Genomic DNA, 5,000 nt, shown 5'->3' on the forward strand with positions numbered 1-5,000 from the left:
TTACTTTCTGAAGCTGCATTTTCCACTGGTGCCAGTAATGGGCCTTTGGCTGGAGGTGGAAACTGGGGAGAGCTTTGCCAGAAAGCATGACAAGTAGCCTGACAAGCCAGACCCACATCAAGATGTAGGGTCTGGACACTCACCGTAGACAGGGCTCAATCCTAGGGGTGGGATAAACAGTTGTCTTTCAAATTCCCTCCCCGCAATAGGATAACGCTAAACGAATCATCTTCTTGCTTTCAAATAACAGGATGCGTTACCGTCGCAACTTCTGGTCGCATGTCAGTCACCATTATGTTAAGCCCACCCACTGACTCTATACACGCTGTGATTGGCCCGCTTTTGATTTGCCATTTCTCAGCTCCTTGCTCTACGGAGCGTTGCTAGACTGCCCCGCCAGCCAAATTACATTTGCTGCCGCTAGGGGCGTCTAGATTTCTAGGCTACATGACACGTGTTCTGTCATAAATCTGCTGACTCATGCTTTCCCACGAGTGTTGGGGATGTTAGTGAAGAATCTGCAGTAGGTGGCACCTCAGCCGCGACCTCACTTCCTGTCCAGGAGACCTCGCAGAGGAAGTCATGAGGGGACAGAGAGCTCAAACAGGAAACATAGGGGCTGCCAACATGGCTGCAGGAAATACACATACAGTATACACACACACACACACACACACACACACACACACACACACACACACACATAAACGCTTTCTCTCACACACACATAAAATCATATGATACACACATGCTCACACATACCCACGCAATCATAGAAACTCTCTGTCTGACACACACACACACACACACACACACACACACACAATGTTATTGCTCAAATAAAACCCAAACCCCCTGTTCCAGTCTAATCAAGCAAATTCATATTCTGTTCACTGGCTGAAACAGCAGGTTCACCTCACAGGAGTTCACATGCAGGCAAAGAGTACTGTGCTATATTGCACAGCTGTGCTGTGCTGTGCTGTGCTGTGTTGTGCTGTGCTGTGCTGTGCTGTGCTGTGCTGGGTTGTGCTGTGTTGTGTTGTGTTGTGTTGTGTTGTGCTGTGCTGTGCTGTGTTGTGCTGTGCTGTGCTGTGCTGTGCTGTGTTGTGCTGTGCTGTGCTGTGCCATGGTGTTATGCGCTGCATTGCATTATATTGCATTGTGTTGCATTGCCTTGTGTTGTGCTGCATTGCCTTGCGTTGCACTGTGTTGCACTGTGTTGTGTTGTGTTGTGTTGTGTTGTGTTGTGTTGTGCTGTGCTGTGCTGTGCTGTGCTGTGCTGTGTTGTGCTGTGCTGTGCTGTGCTGTGCTGTGCTGTGCTGTGCTGTGCTGTGCTGGGTTGTGTTGCGCCATGCCATGGTGTTTTGTGCTGCATTGCATTATATTGCATTGTATTGCATTGCCTGGCATTGCATTGTGTTGTGTTCCATTGCATTGCCTTCTGTTGTGTTTCGTTGCATTCCGCTGTGTTGCATTGCGTTGTGTTGTGTTACGTTGCGTTGTGTTGCGTTGCACTGTGCTGTGCTGTGCAGACTCTGACTTTATTGCAAGCCTTTCTTATCAAATCACTTTGTTCTTCTGGGCTCTGCCAGTGAGAGCCCACACACACACACATACGCACACACACACACACATACGCAAGCACACACACACACACGCACACACTCACACACACACAGGATTTGCATTTCATAACACCTGGCTGGCAACTCCGAAGCACTTTCAAATGTCAATGAGTTCAGCCTGGGAATGGTTTGATAGTCAGTTCATTAAGACGGAAGTTTGTGTGGAAATTATAATAGGATTTTAATTAGGGACATGAATTTCAATTTGTTTACGGAATGGACTCCTGTGAAATTGGAATTGAACCAAACGAAGCTTGACCAGGAGATACTTGTCTACACTGTACAGTCGCACCGCACAGGGTTTAGTGGGCTGCTTATCCTGAATGATCACACACGCACGCACACACGCACGCACACACACACACACACACACACACACACACACACACACATGCACATGCACAGACACACACACGCGCACGTGCGCACACACATACACACACATACACACACACACACACACACACACATACACTCCTTTTCACACAGGTCTCTCTGTTTGTGTGTGTGTGTTTGTGTGTGTGTGTGTGTGTATTGGCGGTGAGTGTAGAGTCAATGACTCATCTGCTTAGAGCCTCAGGTATACCATAAGCGTCAAGCCTGTTAGCCTCCATGGCTAAAGGGACTAGCCTACTCTAACACAATGTTCCCTAAACCTGTCATTGACATTGACTCCCACCCTCAACACACACACGCACACACACGCAGGCACGCACGCACACACACACATACACACACACACACACACACACACACACACACATAGACCTGTGTGAAAAGGAGTGTGTTTTATAAAGTAGATTTTCTACCTAGATGAGGAATTTTGGACATAGGACCTCATTTCCAACTTAGCCGGGGTGATATACAGTAGGTCGGTGAAGACAGTTTTCATCGGATTTCATCCGGTCCTTAACTTGCAGCATTCCCCTTTGCTAAGCTGGTTCTGAGCTAACGCAATTCAACGGTAACATCCAAAACAGTCTACCCACTCAACAGCACACCCGAGACAAATAATTTAAAATGTCAGACTATCGATGTACATGTCTGTGTTGATAGAATATTTTTTTTAATTATTTAGAAATAAAACTGACCTTGCAACTCAATGATTTATTACATTTTGAGGGACTAGTTTCTCAGCAGCAGCGGAATTTTACTCTCTAGATTAGTAGTAGGCCTTCTGCGTCAAAAAGTAAACAGAAGCGAACTCCAGTTGGGACATCTAGTAGTAGCCACCTCATAACCACGGTGATTCAGTGTGCCTTCAAAAGTTGTGAAAATAAACACTACAGAGTTTCCACCAGTTTCAGTTAAAAGAACCAGGAAGGAACCAGCTGTGGCTTCTTGCACCTGGCTGGGAGCCGGCAGAGACTGTACTGAAGTTGCGACTATGTAGGCTAGTGATCATTTTAGACCAGAGAACTTTGAAAGACCCAGCAGTCTGACAAGACCACAAGTTACTGAAAACAAATACCGTTCCACCGTTCCATCTTTCAAGAAGCACCAACACATGAACAGGTAATTACGGCCCAGGCCTAGCTGCTTCTGATAAGTTTAGACGGCAAACTGCCGGCTTGCTGTGCAGTGTGACGGTGATGTTATGTGTGTTGTAGACTGTGCAGTGTGACGGTGATGTTATGTGTGTTGTAGACTGTGCAGTGTGACGGTGATGTTATGTGTGTTGTAGACTGTGCAGTGTGACGGTGGCGTTGTGTGTGTTGTAGACTGTGCAGTGTGACGGTGACGTTGTGTGTGTTGTAGACTGTGCAGTGTGACGGTGATGTTATGTGTGTTGTAGACTGTGCAGTGTGACGGTGATGTTATGTGTGTGTGTTGTAGACTGTGCAGTGTGACGGTGGCGTTGTGTGTGTTGTAGACTGTGCAGTGTGATGGTGACGTTGTGCGTCTTGTAGACTGTGCAGTGTGACGGTGACGTTGTGTGTGTTGTAGACTGTGCAGTGTGACGGTGAAGTTGTGTGTGTTGTAGACTGTGCAGTGTGACGTGACGTTGTGTGTGTTGTAGACTGTGCAGTGTGACGTGACGTTGTGTGTGTTGTAGACTGTGCAGTGTGACGGTGAAGTTATGTGTGTGTGTTGTAGACTGTGCAGTGTGACGGTGATGTGTGTGTTGTAGACTGTGCAGTGTGACGGTGACGTTGTGTGTGTTGTAGACTGTGCAGTGTGACGGTGACGTTGTGTGTGTTGTAGACTGTGCAGTGTGACGTGACGTGTGTGTTGTAGACTGTGCAGTGTGACGTTATGTGTGTGTGTTGTAGACTGTGCAGTGTGACAGTGATGTTGTGTGTGTTGTAGACTGTGCAGTGTGACGTGGCGTTGTGTGTGTTGTAGACTGTGCAGTGTGACGGTGACATTATGTGTGTTGTAGACTGTGCAGTGTGACAGTGATGTTGTGTGTGTTGTAGACTGGCAGAGTGGAATTAGTTGGAGCGGGACACAGGTGAGGAAAAGTTCTGACCAGGTAAGGGCAGGTGGGGGCTATGCTGTTCCGACCTGTCCCTTCTCCTCTTCTGTTCTTTCCCTCTATCTATCTATCTCTCTATCTATCTATCTAGCTAGCTATCTGTCTATCTCTCTCTCTATCTGTCTGTCTGTCTATCTATTCAGTCGTTCATAGCTGAACACAGTTCAACATGTATTTATGTGTTGGGTGATTTTAATGCGGACTTGACAGACAGCAAGTCTCTTTTTTATAAACATATGCTGAGGTTTTCCAATGATTGTAACCTTGTTATCTCAAGTAAAGCCCTTTTGCCCAGCAATAGTTATACTTATGTTAGTGAAGCATGGAATACCACCTCATGGCTTGACCATATTCTATCTACTGCTGATGCCCACGCCTCCTTACAAAGCATTGAGATCTGCTATGGGCTGGCTACTTCTGACCACATTCCTATTGCTATGGTGCTAGATGTGGAGAATGTCCCCAAGATAGTTAAAAATGAAGAGATCACTGAGCCCAAAATAAATTGGGGGAAGCTATCTGAGGGTGATGTCATGAAATATTGTTGTAAATCTGATACTCTAATGAGCAAAGTAGAGCTCCCTATGAATGCCATTTGGTGCACCAATGTTAATTGTGTGGACACTTCTCATAGGAATAGTTTATGTGATTTGTATAATAATATAGTAAAAGCACTAATTGAGGCTAGTGGGTCCTTATTCAAGAAAACCAGGAAGACCAGGAATATAAAGCCTGGGTGGAATAATTATGTTGCTGGCCATCATACTGATGCCAATATGGCTCATAAAGCCTGGGTGTTAGCTGGGAGGCCCAGACAAGGTCCTGTGCTTGATCATAAAAAGAAAATGAATGCCAAATATAAATATGCATTACGATATATAACTAAGCAAGAGCAG

This window comes from Sardina pilchardus, chromosome 7, assembly GCF_963854185.1.
Source record: "Sardina pilchardus chromosome 7, fSarPil1.1, whole genome shotgun sequence".
NCBI classification, from domain to species: domain Eukaryota; kingdom Metazoa; phylum Chordata; class Actinopteri; order Clupeiformes; family Clupeidae; genus Sardina; species Sardina pilchardus.